The sequence below is a fragment of the Canis lupus genome, chromosome 10 (genome assembly GCF_011100685.1).
Source record: "Canis lupus familiaris isolate Mischka breed German Shepherd chromosome 10, alternate assembly UU_Cfam_GSD_1.0, whole genome shotgun sequence".
Classification (NCBI taxonomy): Eukaryota; Metazoa; Chordata; class Mammalia; order Carnivora; family Canidae; genus Canis; species Canis lupus.
Window position 1 is genome coordinate 11011147 of NC_049231.1, and position 19330 is coordinate 11030476.

At 39.5% G+C, this 19330-nt stretch overlaps 2 long non-coding RNA genes across 8 annotated transcripts in view; one reads left to right on the forward strand and one right to left on the reverse strand.

The window, feature by feature from the left end:
• The window catches only part of LOC102152432, a 163547-nt gene that overhangs the window by 97079 nt on the left and 47138 nt on the right, over window positions 1-19330 (forward strand). For 4 of the 5 annotated variants that reach the window (XR_005365377.1, XR_005365379.1, XR_005365380.1 and 1 more), the window contains one exon: window positions 3903-4590. The exons of the other annotated variant lie outside the window; for it this stretch is intronic. This is a non-coding gene — a long non-coding RNA (uncharacterized LOC102152432). Of the gene's footprint in view, window positions 1-3902; window positions 4591-19330 lie in introns of those variants that run through there. 5 annotated transcript variants of the gene reach the window in all.
• LOC111097592 overlaps window positions 1-19330 on the reverse strand; it is a 143088-nt gene that overhangs the window by 96621 nt on the left and 27137 nt on the right. The window lies entirely within an intron of this gene.

The following is a 19330-nucleotide window of genomic DNA, read 5'->3' on the forward strand; positions in this document are numbered from 1 at the left end:
ATTGGGTATTTGCCATGTACTAGGTAATCTCCCTTACGTTATTGCTTGAGCTCATCATAGCTCCACATTAGTTATTATTATCCCTCTTTCTGTAGTTGAAAAACCGCCCAAGGTCACACAACTGCAGAGAAACCCTCCTATGTTTGTCTGCCTCTCTTTTGAGAGATGTGATGGAAGTCTATCAAAGTTTTTACTCTTGTATGGGTAAGGGCCAATAAGGTAAGAAAGATGCTTTGGCATGGCCATTACATGAGACATATGAGGGCACGAGGTTAAGAGATAGGCAACTTTTAAAACCTCGTTGTTTTCTGAGGGATATTTATGAGTCTGGAGGTGAGTCAAGAATGAGACAGCCAGTTGCAGGGTGTGAGAGCTATAATCAATTCTATGGAACTCAGCAGAAACAGCTTAAACAGAGGAAAGAGAGTTCCAATTTAGATTCGCCCTTTCCAAAGCAGGCAATAATAGAGCAACAAACGGACTGCCAACCACAGGTTTGAAGCGTGTGATGTCAGGACCAACCCTCCCTGGCAAACCAAACCTTATCCCAGACTAATTTTTAAGTGCTTTTGCTTTACTTGGCATTATTATTAGCTTTGCTGTCATAGTATAAACCCGGGGTTTCAGTCGGAGCAGGCCTGAGAGCAGCTTAAGTATGGTTCTCCATTCTGTTCCTCCCTCCCACTCTCTCCATCACTGCTGCCTGCAGAACAGCCTAATAATAGTCACAACTACCATTGGTAGACTTTACCCCAGTTGACAAGGTCCTTTCACATAGCTTATTTCATTCAACCTTGTGAAATAAGTATTATTAGTAGCCCCATCTTAAATAGGAAGATGGTTCAGAGATAAGTTATGACCTAATTCAAATCACATCGCCAAGAAGGACCAAGCCAGGACCGGATCCAAATTTTCTGGGTCGGAGACCAAATGAAAGCCTACCAGGGAAAGGGTACCCCAAGATTATCATTTGATCTACCCTCCATCTCAGCCTTCAGGATTAAAATTAATAACAATTTATTGGATTTAATGGTGTCCTACCATAGTCTACCCACCACCAACAAAAATACATCTCAGTCCCCCAGGACTATCTCATTACATCTTGTGGTTTAATTTCATTTGCTAGAGTTTATAGAGAGTATTGCTCTCCATCAGTTCCTCTTTTTCCCTGGAGGTTTGCAGACAACACAAACAAGTATTAGTGAAGAATAAATCCTCCTACATGTCCACCGTAGGCCTGGGACTGATTTTCACTGCTTTGCTATGAACTATAAAGCTATATCCCGAGTACTCTTAGTCTCTACAATATGGTGATAGTACTCATTCTTACTATCAGGATAAAAGCTCGTTCTCAATAAAAATAGCTCCTGTTCACTTGGAAGTGAGAGGAAGAGAGGAATTTGAAATTACTGTGAGTACTATTTAGGTTAATGGTCAGTAATTCAAGAACCAATTATCTAGTTGGTGGATTTTTTTCTGTTTCTGTACTGCCTCCCTCTTATTGTCTACTGGACATTTCACTATTCATTTCATCTCCTGCATATTGTATCAAAGAAAAAGAGTGGAAGTGAGATTCCAAATAAAATTTCAATAAGCAATTATTAAGCACCTACTTTGTGCCAGACACTGAGATAGGTGTGCACATTCTAAATGAGTAGTATATGACCCCTGCTTGTGGGTTCCTGTGATAAATGCTGCACTAAAGATAGGTATAAAGTGCTCCAGGAACCTGATGGAAGAACAATAAACCTGGGTCTTTCCTTTCTTAGCATATTGGCTCATTGCATTATGTTTCCAAGATGGCTACTGCAGCTCCATCACATTTATACCAAAGGCAGCTCCAGCTATCACATTTACACCTAAAGCAGAAAAAAGTAGGGAGTAGGCTGAGAGCTTTAACTATGTGTGTCCCATTTTATCAAGAAAGAGCAAAGCTTCCCAGAAGCCCCAAGCAGACTTATGCTTACATCTCATTGGCCTGAATTGGATCACAGAGCCACCTTAGCAGTAATGGAGACTGGGAAAGTGAGTATTCAGTTGGATACACTGACACCTCAAGCAAAATAGGATTCTTTTAGCAAGCAAGAAGAGGGAAGAATGGATATTAGGGATTGCACCATCTGGTACAATAAACTTCAGAATATTAATATAAGGGTTAAAATAAGCTGAAGTGCCTGGCATACAGTAAGTGCTCAATAGATCTACCTCTTTTAGTTATAATAGTCCAAGAACAAAATGATTCAACTCTGAACTAGGACATGGCATAGGGAATAATTTTGAGACCTAGTAAAGCTAAAGGTCTTGAAAACAAAACAGATGAAACATTGGTGGGAAAAAAAAGAGTTGGTTTTCATTTCTCTTGCTCTTATTTCTCCTTTCCCTTATAACCGGAGAAGTGTCTGTTTTCCACATTATTATCTTTATTTCTAATTATTTTATAATTGTGTAACTTGTTAGAATTTAAGTGCTTTATTATTTTAAAAATCTAATTAAAGAAAACATAAAATGTGAGTTCTTAAATCTACTTGATTAAAAAACCTCCAACAGCAACTTTAACTCTACTTCCAGTTAACAGCGTGTACAATTATGTAATCACGTAATGCTGGGCACTGTGATCTACTCTTAGCATGTATTTGTTTTAGATATAACTTGCCTGTGTGAAGGAGAAATATCTCCTATGTAAAGAGGTAAAATTCATCGCACCATTGTAGTTACATGACATTCAATGTTTCTAGAACTAGTCGGCAACACAGCTTCCAGAAACCCAATTGCCCATTTTGCTGAACCCATCTTGAGACACTTTCAAGGAGGCTCAAACAATTGATAGAATCACCATACTTTTTCCTAACCATGGAGAATGGTTAAGGGCCAGAATCCAAAAACCATTGGCAGCTATCTAATTGCATAGTGTTAGAGAGGAGAGAGGTAAGTGGTATGGGATATAAACTAAAAAGAAAAGGAAGGAACTGGAATATGATACCCCCACTCCAAAGGCTCGTTACAGCCTCCCCACTCCATCCCCTCCTGTCCTCAAACACACGAAGTTCTCTAAAATGTGCTTAGTAAGGGAGAAAAAAGGGAACAAAATTGCAGAAGAGAGTCTTCCAAACTCTTGTTAGATATGGGCAGCATCTTTTAACCGTTTTGTTTTTTTTCCTTTTTTTTTTTTTACATTAAATATGTGTTACATTTGTAATCAGGTGGAAGAAAAAGGACAATATTACACAACTGAGCATCAAAGGAATACATAGGATAAGTTCCTCTTCATCCGTGGCCTGAGGTCAAGGCAATTCTTCTTTACCCTCGTGAGGCTTGTGTTTTGGCCCGAAGTATGAAATATCATTCCCTTTACCTTTCATAGCTTCAGTTTACAATAAACTGTGGGTCAGCAGTTCCATGACTGACCTGGAATGATTTCACATCGCTGCTGGCCGCGCCAGGCAAGGGGTGATGAAGTGGAGCTAAGAACTGTGGAAGCTGCATCTGGTCAGACCCAACAGCAGACAGCAGAGCTGCTGCAGACAACTCTCTTTTCTGTGGTCTCTGATTAGATCTTTTCACGGTTTTTTTCGGGTTTTTTTTTTTTTTTTTTTCCTTTCAGGAAGACAAGGGTGTCTCATTGAAGCTTCAGGGAAATGACTAAATTTTAATGGAATCTAATTGGCTCCCATGGTTATCTCAAAGGAGCTGTGGTCATAAAAGTTAATTAAATTAGATTCATTTGCATATTCAAGACCATTCTCTTCCGTCACTTTAAAACCAGAGAAAGAGAAGATGTGTCCCTCCGCCCTGCGTAGGACACGCAACAATGTCCATATCGCTTTATTTGTATGCTTGGAATTAGAGTAGTAGGTTATTTTTTTAATTCTCTTGTCTCACTTGAATTCTCCACCCTTTTTTAGGTGTGTGTCAATGCAAGAGTTACGTTGGTATGCCTTGCAGTTCTCACTTTGAAATATGGAACCAGTCCTTTATGGAATGAGCTTTGCTGTGCTTAAAGACTGAAGTGATTTTCTAAACAAAAGATGAATTCAGAATGTTCAATAGAAAAGGAACTAACAACATTTACAGCCACAGGACAAGCTAGAAGCAACTCCCTTTTGTGTATGTGCTTGCTTGCATGTTTATTAGCAACAACTGTGTGCAGAGCTTTCTTAGGGGGTCAGAGGAATGGAACAATTGGACCCTAAGAGGATGTCAAGTCTACCTGGCTGCCTGTGGTAGGCCTAAAATAACCAGCTGAAATGGAACTCTGGCCTGTTTTCTGAAGCCTCAAGGGAAGGCTTACTCCTCTATAATCCGACCCATTTTTAACAACCCTTAATATCATACCAGCAAGCATTCCCTTGTGTCAAACCTATATCCCCTCTGCTGCTGATTTACTGTTTGTTCTCACATGCATGCAATGCTGGTGTAGGGGATCAAACCCAGTCCCTCCACCCTGCTCATTTGTACATTCCCTTGGAATAGCAACTGGATATTGATACTGGTCCAGTGCCCAGATCAGTCTCTAGATTAAAGGCAGTGTCTGCCCTACTTCTCTTGACCACTCTTGCCTGTTAATGCAGTAAAGGTATATCATTAACTTCATTCTCCCTGTTGTGAGAAGACAGGTTTGATTTCTTTTTAGGGTTTTTGTTTCTTTAATGAACACAATGTGCCATCCCAGTGCTAAGTTCTTGGAAAACAATGGTGGACAGGAAAGACCAAGACCCTGCCCTCATGCATGGAGTTCAAACAGAGTACAAGTAATTATAAGTGAGGTAAGAGTTAAAAGAAGTGTAGGTTGCCAAAAAATCACACAACGGTCTGAGCTAACATAGACTGGGAGGACAGGAAAGCTTTCTGGATAAAGTCATGTTTCACCTGAAACCTGAAGGATAAATAGGAATTATCAAAGTGGAGAAGAGTATTCATGGCAGAAGGAATGGCATACTCACAGGCCCGAGCAGGAGAAAGAGAGTGACCTGTCTAAGGGCTGGTGCTGAAGTTCAGACAGTAGGATAGAAGCTGTGGAACCATCAGACATCACTCATAGCCCATACCTGCTCAACTGCTCAGCCCTAGTCCTGGCTTTTGCAGGTTGGGAGCTCAGAACCACTGGATGCTCAGAGACAAGGGTCAGGTACCTGGAGGAAAGGTAGAAGGAAAAGGCCCCACTTGAGCACCCAGAGGCCTTGAATGCTCTAGAGGCTCCTGTGATAGCATGACGTAGCACAATAGCAGCAGTCAACTCGCAGGGGATTGAGGTGCTGTGTGTGTAGTCTTTAGCAAGTCACACTTTCAGGCTCCCTAAACCCTCATCTATAAGATGACAAGTTTAGGTATGGACCCTCCTCACTCATATTCTAGAAGCATTTCACAACAGTAGTCCCTATATGGTTTGTTCATTCTTAAGTGGGTCACGTTATTACTGAGCTAGCCTACATTTGGGAGTGGGAGGAGGAGTTATTCAGACACAGCCAGCAGGCCTCTCTCCAATTCACTTTTTTTTTTTTCTTTTTTTTTTTTTTTTTGGTGTGTGGGGAAGGGTCAATTTTTTTGTTGTTGTAAAATATACATAACATAAAATTAGCATTTTAGTCACTTTTGTGTGTACAATTCAGTGGAATTAATTACACTCACAGTGTTGTACAGCCCTCACCAGTATCCATTTCCAAAACTTTTTCACTCAATTCACTTTTTTTTCAGTGAGGATAGTTTCCCTTTTTTTTTCCAGTTTTATTAAAATATGACTAGCACATAATATTGTATTAAAAATATACAACATAATGATTTGATAGATGTATATGTTGAGAAATAATTACCACAATAAATTTAGTTAACTCCAATTCACTTTTTTTTTTAAGATTTATTTACTTAGAGCACAGGAGCATGCACAAGCAGGGGGAGGGGCAGAGGGAGAGAGAGAATTTCAAGCAGACTCCCCACTGAGCACGGAGCCCAACGCTAGGTTCATTCCCAGGACCCTGAGATCATGACCTGAGCCAAAACCAAGAGTCAGAGGCTTAACTAATTGTGCCACCTAGGCGCCCCAACTCCAATTCACTTTTTTTTTTAAGATTTTATTTATTTATTCATGAGAGACATAGAGAGAGAGAGGCAGAGACACAGGCAGAGGAAGAAGCAGGCTCCATGCAGGAAGCCCGATGCGGGACTTGATCCCGGGACCCCAGGATCACACCCTGGGCCGAAGGCAGGTGCTAAACCGCTGAGCCACCCAGGGATCCCCCTCCAATTCACTTTTAAACAAGTCTGGCCAAGTTCTGTAAGTGTCCTCACAATCCACGAGCCTGACCATCTATCATGACTAGTGACTTGGACCTTGAGAGATCTGGTGCTACTCTTAAAGCAAATGATGCTTCTTACTCCTTGTATAAACATGTGTACAAAGGGTAAAAAAAACTGTTCAGTAAACTGCTTATATAGTTAAATCCTCTTCTTCTGCCACTAGATAGATCACCTTGTTTAAGATCATAGTACTTAATACCCCTAATTTACCAAGCCCCATCTATGTGCCTAGCACTAAGCTAGTGGCCTTATACATGTCATTTGACAGGTAGGGAATATTATTCTCCTTTTACAGATAAAGGAATAGGCTCTGATGGAACCGGATTTTCAACCCAAATCAGTCTGGTTTTTTTTTTCCACCCCTCTTTACCTAGTTGCTTCCCCAAAGGCAGCTAAAGGGGAGACCTGAAGAGGGCATTTTGAAAAATGAAGAAGAGCAAAGTATAACAAAAATTAAGTTTAAGCTCATGCTTAACCTACTCAAATTTGTGATTGGTTTTGTCATATAAGCTCTAGCGTCTTCAGTGCAGTCTTTCTTATCTCTCTAGGCCATGGAACTGATGGTATTTACTGCCCCACTTTTCAAGGATGGTATGTGGCTCAATTACTTAATTAAGAAAATCCTCAGAGCATCAGGGTGCTTAGCAGGCAGGAAGGGTTAATAGCCCAAGGAAGGGCTGAGCTCCCTCTACCCCAGGTCGGCACAAGCCAGAAATAATGAAGCCAGGTGAACTGCAAACCTTGGCTGCGAGTCTTGATAGAACAGAAAAACATGGAGACAAGGGAATTGTCAGGTAAATTAGTATTAAGAGTTCAGATTTTGGGAATGTGAACTGGTGCAGCCACTCTGGAAAACTGTGTGGAGGTTCCTCAAAGAGTTAAAAATAGACCTGCCCTACGACCCAGCAATTGCACTGTTGGGGATTTACCCCAAAGATTCAGATGCAATGAAACGCCGGGACACCTGCACCCCGATGTTTCTAGCAGCAATGTCCACAATAGCCAAACTGTGGAAGGAGCCTCGGTGTCCATCGAAAGATGATGGATAAAGAAGATGTGGTTTATGTATACAATGGAATATTACTCAGCTATTAGAAACGACAAATACCCACCATTTGCTTCAACGTGGATGGAACTGGAGGGTATTATGCTGAGTGAAGTAAGTCAGTCGGAGAAGGACAAATAGTGTATGTTCTCATTCATTTGGGGAATATAAATAATAGTGAAAGGGAATATAAAGGAAGGGAGAAGAAATGTGTGGGAAATATCAGAAAGGGAGACAGAACATAAAGACTCCTAACTCTGGGAAACGAACTAGGGGTGGTGGAAGGAGAGGAGGGCAGGGGGTGGGGATGAATGGGTGACGGGCACTGAGGGGGGCACTTGACTGGATGAGCACTGGGTGTTATTCTGTATGTTGGTAAATTGAACACCAATAAAAAATTAATTTATTAAAAAAAGAGTTCAGATTTTGTTTTCTTTTTCCAGTAACAGGTGTGCTATGAGAATTCAAAGCATAAAGAAGGAGAATGGGTTAAAAATAGTATGACAATAGCCAGTGTGACAATAGCATCATAAAAAGAGCATCATGGATTATACAAGAGGACTGTAGAAAAAAAAATTTAAAGAAATAAAAGCAGAGGCAGGAGCAAGCACATTAACACCATGGAATCTTTAAAGGCTTAGAATGAAACCTATGTTTTGTATGATATCATAAAATAAAAAAGAAATACAGGGTTCCAAAAGTATGAAGATTTTTAGGGGCACGTGGGTGGCTCAGTGGTTAAGAGTCTGCCTTTGGCTCAGGCCATGATCTCAGTCAGGGTCTTGGGATGGAGAGTATCAGGCTCCCTGCTTAGTGGGGAGTCCTCTTCTCCCTCTCCCTCTCCCTCTGTGCCCTGCCCTGACTTGTGCTCATGCTCTCTTTCTTTCTCTCTCAAATAAATAAATAAAATCTTTTTTTAAAAAGTATGAAGGTTTTTAAATAGAAATGTTTGTCCCTCGGGGAAAGTCAGACTTCATTATCTTGGCTTGCAGGTCCCTCTGTGGCTTGCTGCTCCAGCCTCATCCCTCCTGCCACCATGAACAAATCTCTAAAGAACTGCTTGGATGCCTTTCATTTGTTGTCATGCTCTCTTACTCTCTCTCCATGGCCTTATTCCCTTCTCTGACATGTCAAAGTGGGTCAGATCTCTGAGTTATCTCTTCTAACAGCTCCGTGCTAACCTTATTATCCTTGTAAATATTGCTCAATATCTGCTTTCCCAGGGTAGGGTCCAAATCTACCTTGTTTATTGCTAAATTGCCAACCCTAGCATAGTTATGAATAAATGAATGAATGTTGGTGGCCATTTATGTTTCTAACTGCCTAACTTCATGACATCTAAAGAAAACAATTGCTTCCTTATCATATATCATGTCAGAATTTAACTAAAGAAGCAGAACCAGTTTTAATCTATCCATTTTTTTTTAATCTATCCATTTAGTTATTACAAAGAATTGCCTTACACAGTTGTAGGAGTTGGCTAAGCAAGCCTAACATCCACAGGACAGGTAGTCAGGAAAGAGAGATCACAAGCAGGTTGGGACCTCACAAGAATGAATCTGATGATGAGATTATCCTGCAGAAGCCAGAGCTTTCAGTCCTGGAATCAAATACACACACTTGGCCCAAGAGTCAGTGAAATCAAATGAGGATCCAGCTGGAATGGAAACCAATTTCAGGCCCAGCTGCTGCTTCACACCAACAAGGCAAATCAGCAGATCAGCAACACCAACTAAGTTTTGCCCCAGAGTGTAGAAGAAGATTTTACAACTTTCCTTCTTCCTCATGTGTGGACTCTCTGACATCTTGAAGGGTTTAAATCCTCTTTTTAAAAGCTTTCCTTGGGGGTGAGGGGGTTTGGATGAAGGTGGTCAAAGGTACAAACTTCCAGGTATAAGATAAATAGTACTGGGGATGCAAAGAACAACATGTTGACTTCGGTTAATACTGCTATATGGTATATTTGAAAATTGTTAACAGAGTACATCCTAAGAGTTCCCATCACAAGAAAAATTTTTTTTTAATTTTCTGTATCTATATGAGATGTTGGATGTTAACTAAACTCACTGTGGTAATCATTTCACAATGTAAATCAAACCATCATGGTGTGCACCTTAAACTTTATACAGGGCTGTATGTCAATTATATCTCAATAAAACTTGGGGGGGGCTTTCCACTGATTAAATCATCCAGAACAATATCCCTTTGGTTAATTTAAAATCAACTGAGTAGGGGCTTTTTTTTTTTTTTTCTTATTTTCTTTTTTTTTTTTCTTTTCTGAGTAGGGGCTTTAATTACATCTGCAAAATCCCTTCACAGCAGCACCTAGATTGATGCTTGGTTGAATTAGGAGTGGGGATGTGTGTACTACAAAATAGCTGCTGCCAAGCTATCAGCCTCCAAGTTTCTTTTTTTTTTTTTTTAAATGATATAACAGCCTTAGAATTTTTTTTTAATTTTTTTAAAATTTTATTTATTTATGATAGTCACACAGAGAGAGAGGCAGAGACATAGGCAGAGGGAGAAGCAGGCTCCATGCACCGGGAGCCTGACGTGGGATTCGATCCCGGATCTCCAGGATCGCGCCCTGGGCCAAAGGCAAGCGCTAAACCGCTGCACCACCCAGGGATCCCCCCAATTTTCACAAAAAGAATCTTCCTTGTATCTCACCATAGCCAGGAACATATTAGAAATGGAATTCTGGGGGATGTAGTTCAGCCTAGCCAAGTGGACACATCACAAAGCCATCACAGGTCACATCACAAGACAACTATTGCCCTAACCTTCAGTTTGGCCCTGTATGAAGGAAATTAGTGACAGAAATAGCACCACGCACATGTGGGAGGGGTCACTTTGCTAGGAGACGTAGCGCTGACCCTGTAGAGGCAAAGCAAATGAGTAAGCCTGAATGAGAGCATTGAGCTAATCACCTTAGAGGAGCATGTTTTCAAGAAGTGGAGGAGGTATAAAGGAGCTCTTACCACCAAAATGGTGGGCAGTAAGAATATATTTCTATCAAAAGTTGGAGAAATCCCATTCCAGGGTTCCAAGCTGGAATATAGGTGTTCATCAATGAAAGTTTGTTGAATGAATGAATAATCAATCAGCGAATGAATGCCTCCTTCTAGCTCATCTATTCAGAAAAGGTTAAGGCCCTATCTGAAGTTGTGGTGGTAAATAAGACACACTGTTGTCACCTTAATGGAGGGTTCCTAGGGATAGAAGTGCTGCAAAGATCAGCTCAAGCTATAAGCCAAGAGTTCTCTTAAGAACGGTCACTAGACTGACAGTCAATATTCATTGACTGTCATCAGTTCCTTAGAGGGTACTAGTTACTTTTTTGTTGCCCTTTCTTTCTTTCTTTCTTTCTTTCTTTCTTTCTTTCTTTTTTCTTTTCTTTTTTTTTTTTTTTTTCCATTTCTGCATTGCCTGAGCCACACACAGAGGACACAATAGGCTTTGTGCAGCTTCCAACACAAAATTAAGAATGAGAGCTGAACATCTAGTTGACAGTGCCAATCTGATAAATATAGAAGCTTAGGTATGATTTATCTTGAATAATCAGTGATTGAATTATGTGCCTTTAAGCTTAGCCTATACCAAGTGCCTCTGGGAAAGGTAAAAAAAAAAGCAAAAAACCCTCAGATTTTGCTCTCTGGCTTAGAGTGATTGAATTATGCTGTGGGCTATGGTAAATTCATTGCAGTGCTAAAAATAAATGAAGGGCAGTTCAGTAACCCTGGGGAATTTTATCTGCCTCATTCATGCATCCAGAGATGCTGCTTACGTAAAGCCAAAATAAGCACAACCAAAAGGGCATCGAGGAAGATTGATAAAAGCTGATGATTCAGATAGAAACCAAGAAAACAAGCAAGCAGTTAACGGCAAAGATCAGGCAAAGTCCTTGTTGCAAAGATCTGAGCAAGAAATGGGTCTCCGAAGAGATACAGTACCTTCAACTTTCTAATAGCTTCTAGAGGCAAATTTAGAAACCTCTTTCCGGAGAAAGCCACAGCCTCCAGCTGTTCTTTCTCTACACATTCAGGCATAGGCCCTCATCACAGTCTCTCGGGGATTTCTGCTTCACAGTGGCAGGGCACACATCATCCCTCCTAGAAATGTTCCTCCTCGACCTCCAGGCAGAGCACCAGAAAGACAATTAGGAACCATTTTTAAATGTTACTCAAGCAATTCAGAGATAAGCAAGGATACCGAAAAGTTCCAGGAGTTCCCCTTGGCCAAGCTTACCACCAAGTTATTTTATTATACGAGTGGTTTTTAAAGGAAATCATTTATCATAAGGTTACAGGAAAGGTCTGTTCCTGGTCTCCAGCTGCCTGTGGAAAGAGTCTAGAATTGGCTGGAGTAGCTCTAAGAGGCTGGAAATTCAGTTCATGGTCAAGTATGTCAGTGTTTTAAAACATTCTAACAAACCCAGCAGCACCATCTGTAAGGACTGCATAATTTGCAAAATTTCTTGCTAAATCAGCTGGCCAAATGCAAAGCCAATTGCTTTGGCTTCAGTACAACAGCATGCTGCAGCCGGGAAGTATTTTAAGTGGATAATGAGTAGTCTCTTCTCTCAATGACTATATTCAAATAACTTCCACTGCCTAAAATATGCAAAGTTCCTAGTCAAGGGTGCCTTAGGAACTTCTGCCCCTTAACTCAGAGTTTTAATCTTTGGGGGCTATAGGGAGGTTCTTAGATCCCCCTTCTCTATCGATATTTAAGAAAGCAGTTGCCTAGCAAAGACCTCGGACACTTGCCAGCTTGCACACATACACACACAGAAAAACTCAAACACGCAGCTCACGTTAGTCCTGAGATATGCAAGGCTTCCATCCTGCATCTGAGAATAGCAGCCAAGTCTTTCATTTGTTTAGTTACAGTAGTATCTCCTCTAAAATTGTTAATTATTTGGATACTCCAAATGCCATTTTTTAATGAGGAAACACAGGTAGAAAGTATTTCTCTGCCTTTTTCTCTTGAGAAATATAGTTTTCCATTGGTTATCCATGGAAAATGTTCTCTCTCTCCCTCAAGTGGCAAAACAGATGGAAGTTCCTTCTGTGAAGAAATCAAATCCTATACTCTTTATATCCAACCTATATTACCTCCATCTCTATAACTTAAGATATCAATAAATATGCAATAAATGCTTGATTGTTTGTTTAAGTGAGCTACTCCCCCAAGTTACTTTAGAAAATCTTACCACTCAACTCCTGGTCCACAGACAACAGTACCAGCATCATGAGCCTGTCAGATATGCAGATTCACACCCCAGACCCCTGAATCAGAATCTGTGTTTTAACAAAATTTCCAGGAGACTTGTAAGCACGTCAAGTTCAAGAAGCACCATTTTAGAATACATCTTGATTCATACATTGTTACTAGTAGTCTAGTAAGTTCTGTGACTCCTCAAAGATCATTTCTTGCCATTGGGGACACTTACTTCTGTGGAAGCAGTGAATTATAACTGACTTTATTGGGCACTAACTGTGTGTCAGGAGTAGAAAGCACAAAGTTGACATGATGGGAGTTACACAGCTAGAAAGATGTGAAGCTAGGTCAGAAGTCAACCTAGCTTCTGGGCACACATTTTCCATCACTGGGCTGCAAAGCCAGGTGCTGCTGCTCAGCAGGAGCATGATTAGCATGTGAGGACTGGCAGTTTTATGGAACTTTCTCATGTTCTGTAGGACGTTTGACATCCCTGTCCTCCACCCACTAACTACAGTATCCTGTTACCCTAAGAAAAGCCCCCCACATTTCTAGATGCCCATGGAGGTAGCCCTGGCTCACACAGAACTAGTGTCTTGTGGCATTCATGTAGGGATTTTGAGAAACTAGTTTTCTGAGACTTCTTTCTTTCTTCCAATGTTTAATCTATTTATAAAATTCTTTGACATTTTACATTTTATTTTTCAATTCAACAGAAGGCTATAACTATTGAGTATCTACTCTGTGCAGTCTAAAAGATAAGGTCCCTGCCTGCCAGCAGCTGACCATCTGGTTGGGGAAATCAGGCCTTAGCAATTCAAGGCACTCTATGATTAAGTCGAGAAATGACAACAACAACAACAAGACCTAGATTCATATTCTGACTTTATACCACTTATTACTGGCAAGGCCACTGGTATTCTCTAAGCCTTGGTTCCTACATCTGTAAAATGGGGGCATTATTAAACAATGTGTGTAAATTGCCAATAGAGTGCCTACAGCATGATACATGCTTAGTAAATGTTAGCCACCCCTACCCCTCACCGCCACTCCCAATCAGTGTAGGCATAAGAGACAGCATCTAGGCAGGAGGCACAGCCTAAGCCAAAACTTGGTGTCAAGAGTGAGCATGCCTTAGGAAAAAATGTGTATAGGGCTCACAAACTAGATGAAGTGAAGGGTTTGGGTCAAGGAGTTATGAGAAGTGAACATGTGGAAGAAAACATAAGTTTGCATTTGCACAGTATCTCCTGGGGATTTCTGAATTTCTCTGGTATCATGACTTTCTAAGAAATGCAAAAAAAAAAAAAAAAAAAAAAAGTAAGCCTACAGAAAAGTTGAACTTCTATACCATAGATCATAAATGTATCTATTATCAATCATTATCTTTAGAAAAATTAAATACTTGGCAGTGCTTTGAGATAGATTTTAAATTTTTACTTAAATACAAATCTGTCCCCTAATTTATTTCAGACTTCACTAAACGCCTTTTAAGCTCAGACCTGGACATAGCTGATAAATAAGGGTACATATAAGAATACATTTAGTTCTTCAAGTTTATAAAGTCCATAATTTCAGCATAAAAGAGGATTTAAAAAGGATTTAAAAATATCTTAAAATGTCCAAGTAGCTATTGCTACTACTAGTAAGTCCAGATAACTTGTTGCAGCATTCTTGTTACAGCTGCTCATTAGTAAAAGTTCTGTAACACCCAGCAGAAAAGAATAATTAGCAAATCAATTAATTAAGGCCCTATTGACACTCCTCTTGCCACCCCCAATTGCATCTTTGTTGTAAATAAGCTTTCTTGCCTACGTTAAAGTCATTAGCTCTCCATATGTAAATAATAATGTCCTTTAATTTAAACTGATTAAATATCAAAGAACCAATTTCAATCCACTCCTTCTGATCTAGCCAGGATATTAAAAACAAAGAGCGTTATTGTCTTACTTATCAAATTCAACACAACTGTATACACTTTTGAATTCATTAATTTCCAGGTTCACCTTCCCTCCTGAGGACATTAGCCAGAAAGCTATCTTTAGTTATAATACACACACACACACACACACACACACACACACACACACCACAAATACTATAGTAATTAAAGAAACCACCCATTTCCTTCCCCCTCTAAGTTCCAGGAAGCTATGTTATTTCTGTGGACCAATTTCTATTTGCCAACTGTTCTCCAGAGCTTTTAACAGAAAATAAAATGTACTAGAAGCTATTCTCCAAATGACAGCCAAGAACACATCTCTTAGTGTCTCCTCCCTTCAGAGAAAAAAGCAAAAAATGTTTGTGTGTATTTAAGACCTTTACATTTAGGATTTTGTTACATCTTAAAATATGTAAAATCCCACAGTCCCTTGAAAAGAAATGTTTGAAGGAATCTCTAGTCTCTAAAGTTAGCTAGATTCTCTGCAACATTCACCTCTTATTTTGGCTCCTCTAATTATCCCTTTTAACTTAATGCTGGTTATTTTTGTTTCTTCCCGTCTTTACTCATACCACATTGTTTACGACTGGTAAAAAAAAATCATATTTACATATATTCTCAGTGGTAGCTTGTCAGTGTGTTTCCTTCCCCCATTTACACTAGGGGAGTTGGTGGAGGTTTTGGCTTCTTTTATCCTTTTCCTCCTTCAGTCGAAACAGAATAAATTATCCGTATAATCTCCAACAAACAACTTCTTAACTATTTCCCACTCCTCAAACTTTGGTCTTATTATAACACAAATTAGATTTACCTCAACCAAGAGTCACCTATGGATCACATCATCATGAGAAGGGAGATGGGAGGGGACCTATTTCCTTCTGATCTGGACCCAAGACAGATATCTTGTGTTATCCAGAAGGGAGCCAAAGCAAGACATCCCCACAGCAATTCCCCGCTCTCCGGTCTTTCTTCTCTTTGTTCTTGTCCCTCACAAATACCTCCCAGAAGGCCAGATTATTTTGTTAGAGACTCTTGAAACTGCCTAAACCCCCAAACAGGACAGAACGTTAGCAAAGTTTATGTAACTGATACTTATTTTCCTCATTATGACCAACACAAAAAAACGGTCTTCCCCTCCTGCTCCCTCAGATGATGCCCTTCACTTCCTGTCCAGGTCAGATTCCTCTGCTGGAGGTTCACCGAGGGCTCCACTTCCTGCGGCCTTAGAGCCTGCTTCATTTCCTGTGAACCTGATGCCAGTTTTCCTCACTGGCTCCGTAGCCTGTCGCACCATTTGTTTACCTCTTGCTTGCTCCTGACGCCTTCTGAACTTGTCTCCTAGACCTGCTATTTTCTTTACCCACTCACCAGCCTCACCCTTCCTTAAAACCATCTTTTTCACAAAAGTCATTCGGTAGCTAAGGCCAATTAGAACTTTTTTAATATCCTGTTGATTCTGGTTTGCTTTATTAGCTTAATAGTGAAAATCACCACATGCAGGATTCCATGTCTTTTAAAGGTCTAGAAACTCACACTTAATTAGGAATATTCGATATCTTTTTTTAAAAAAGGAATATTTGATATCTGAATTGTGCTGCTTATCAACTATGAGTCATGCCTTTCTTTTTCTTTTTTCTTTTTTTTTTTGGTTTTGTTTGTTTGTTTTTTTTTTTACCCTGAGCAAGACTACACCTACCAGCTACCTCTCCTGACTCCAAAGGTTAAATTAGTTCTTCTAGTCATTCTTTCTCATAATACCTTATATCTGTTGTTGTTTCATATATGGCCAGCATAATAAATTGTCTAATTATTTATTAGATAATTCCCCCATGCACACACAACCTGTAAACTTTATGAGACCAGGAAAAAGCCAGGTGGTCCCTTGTCAAGCTGTCCTCTTTTCTTTTCTATTCTCCCTTCCTCACTTTCTGCTGCCAACACAAACACAGAGTGTGGCACATATTAGAAGATCAATAAATATATATTGAATGCACCACAAAAGAAAAAAAGAAATAAATGATAATTATGGGGAAGTGATGGATATGTTAATAGGCTTAATTGTGGGAATTATTTCACAAAGTATACATATATCAAATCATCACTTTATACACCTTAAATATATATACTTTTTGTCAATTATACTTCCTAAAGGTGGAAAGAAAAAATACATATTGAGTAGATGAATGAATGAATGAATGAAAACTTCTCCCTCTTTTTCATCCCACTCTTCTTTCAATACTACACCTAGTTCTCACCTACAACTGTAATAGCCACTTGGCTCCAGTAGAACCAAAGAAGCATATGTCCTGCCTGTAGTTGATTATGTGAATAATACCTTTGAGGTCCTTCTGGGAACAGCATTCAAGGCAGAGTCACAGTGGTAAGACTTTTGTTTAACTGCAACAATGCATCTTTCTTTAATCATTCCCATTTAGAAAGGAACCTCCCTTTATAAATGTTCTCTATATCTCTGTCAGTGCATTATTTAACTTGACATGTCTGGGGTCTGTGGTGACAGATTTTGATATATGTATAGGAAATTCTTCTTCAAACATGAATAGAAGTTGGCAAAAGATTGCTTTGCTGTACTACTTTGCAAAAACCACTAATGTGGGGTGGGTTGCACAATAATAAATTATTCAGATCATAAATCTAAAGTAATTAGCTCATCACGATCAATACAATCTAAGTGAATTGGTGTGTGGCATTCAATTTTCGTAATATAATTAGTTTTGAAATATTCAAATTAAGGAGACTAAGATCCTCATAAAAAGTACTGAGTCTCCTGATTTCTAAGTATAATAGTGTATTTTGGTCTTTATACTAATAAGTCTAAATTATGTTATTTTTCCACTTAGATAAAAATTTCTTTTTTTTAAAGGTCTTATTTATTTGACAGAGAGAGAGGGAGGGAGAAAGCATAAGCAGGGGGAGCTGCAGGCAGAGGGAGAGGGAGAAGCAGAATCCCTGCTGAGCAGGGAGCCAGATGCGGGGCTCAATCCCAAGACCCCGGGATCATGACCCGAGCCAAAGGCAGATGCTTAACCAACTAAGCCACCTAGGTGCTCTTTTTTATTTTATTTTTTTTAATCAAATATGTCTGACTGGAGTTACTAAAGTCCTGGCCATTGAGAAATACTCGAAGAATGATGGGAGGTCAGCAAAGGCCATTTGCAGATGAATTTAAGTTATCTTATCATAAGAAATTTTTTTTTCAATAATTAAAAGCTGGCAGTTTTGAAACTGTTCCCTCTAAACCACAGAGGACTTCTCTAAACCACAAAGAAAGATAAGTTTTCTTTCTAATGAGAAACTTTGGATTATCATTCTATTCATATGTCCAGTGTAAACTGTGTCATTTCCATAAACTTATTTTTATGTCCTGTGCTTGCCAAGATAATATATTGTCTCCTGTCTTCAAATTTTTCTGAGCTTGGAAAAGTGATGTCTACATGACTCATTAAAAGCATAGTCAACAAATTCTTGTTGTTTTAGGTAGAGTTTCTCAACCTGAGTACTAATGACATTTGGAGACAATTTGTTGTGGAGGCTGACCTGTGCATTGTAGGATGGTTAGCAGCATCCCTGATGTCTTCCTACTCAAAGCCAGTAGCATCTCCCAGCTGCGACAACCAAAAAGGTCTCCAGACATTACCAAATGTCCTGTGGGCGGCAAAATTGCACCCAGGGTGAGAACCACAGTTTTCAAGTATTATTGCCTTCCAAATAAGAAGGCATTATTAAATCATTATCTGTCTTTCTCTTTATTCTTTATCAATAATGCTAATAACCATTCATGGAAAAATATTTAAAGCCTCACAAGAAAAATTCACCACAATTAAAGCAAATGAAAGAATGCATTTCAGCGGAAATTGATCTTTTCCCTCTTCCTGATTATCCGAGTAATTTTGTCTCTTGCCCCAAACTCTTTGCTTTGTCAGTGGAGACCTGAGACTTGCTGCTACAACAATGAGTGTGTCTGTGGGGTGACTAATAAGGTAGCAGTGTGGTGTAATGGTTAAGGGGTCCTACTCGCATCAGATGCCTGGATGCCTATTCTGGCCTAAATACTTTTGTGCCTCAACTTTTCTTATCTAAAAAATGAGAATGATGACAACAGCAGTACTTATTCAGGTTTGTGGTAATACATAACAATAGTAGACTTATCGTGTGTACTCACGTGTTAATTAGCTGTTATTAGTTAATTATTATGAAGTAAGTTGCCAGATCACCCAGAGATTTGCTATCTTTGCCCTGGCTGCTGCAGCCAAAACTTCTAATCAATAAACATATAACTATCATTTCCTTTAATCCTGAATTCCGGGGGCTTGGTGGGCTCTGCTTTCCAGCAGCACTCCATAGATGAATTGCTCTGCAGCTTTCATAACTCTAGGGACATGTTCACCATATTTTTTTTAAGATGATGGGAATTGATTTTTATCTTTAATTTTTGCTTACAAATAATTCATCTGTTATGAGAAAAATAACAAGCTCCAAAGGGAAAATGCAGACACCAGTCTGTTCCCACACTGCCTTGAGTCGAAGGATAAGAATTATCTACCACCAATAAGCTTAATGAGAAACAACCTTTAAGTTGTAATTTCAATAGACTATAAATTGAGGTCTAGCTCTACCCACTGTGATGTTCTTCTAAAATGCAGAGTTAAATACTGTCTCATTACTCTGTCTTATTAGCTGGGACTCTTTCTGATGAAAGTGACTAAAACCCAATTAAAATCAACCTAAGGAAAAAAAAAAAGTGGGAGGGAATTTATCAGCTCTTGCAACTTGGAAGTCCAGGGGCGTTCTGGCTTTAGATGGAGCTGGAT